The sequence below is a fragment of the Habropoda laboriosa genome, unplaced genomic scaffold, assembly GCF_001263275.1.
Source record: "Habropoda laboriosa isolate 0110345459 unplaced genomic scaffold, ASM126327v1 scaffold2, whole genome shotgun sequence".
Lineage (NCBI taxonomy): Eukaryota > Metazoa > Arthropoda > Insecta > Hymenoptera > Apidae > Habropoda > Habropoda laboriosa.
Window position 1 is genome coordinate 4,708,300 of NW_017100190.1, and position 518 is coordinate 4,708,817.

Consider the following 518-nt stretch of genomic DNA (forward strand, 5'->3'; position numbering starts at 1 on the left):
ATGGCAACTCATTGCTTGTATTTATAGTACTCTGTGAATTACAGAGCGCAGCGAATAAATAAAAATTCTTAATTAAAACGACATTTTCAACACAACAAATCCTCTTCTCGCACAACTCGTTAATCGAGCACACTTGACAATCTCTCACACACTTTTCCACAGATTCGATCGTCCTTAAAGGGTTAAAGTCCGATTTTCCCCCGGTTGACGGCTAATTACAATCGCCTCGGTGAACCTCGCGAAACCTCCACAGCCCGAATATTTACGAGTGCCTGGTGGCCAGGCAGTAAACATCGTGTGGAGTGAAGGAACGAAAGGAGCTTGCTTAATTTCCCTTAACGACCGGCTACGAGAGCTCGACCGTTACAACGGTCAGCGGTGGCGTAATTACGAAGTCACGGAAACGTAAAGGCCTCCCCGTCAGGCTTGCGTCGCGGTTTAATCACCTCCATATTGAGGCTCGATCTCGTATGCAGAAAAAAAGGCGACCGGCTACCGGTCTTTCGGAGAAGGGGCGG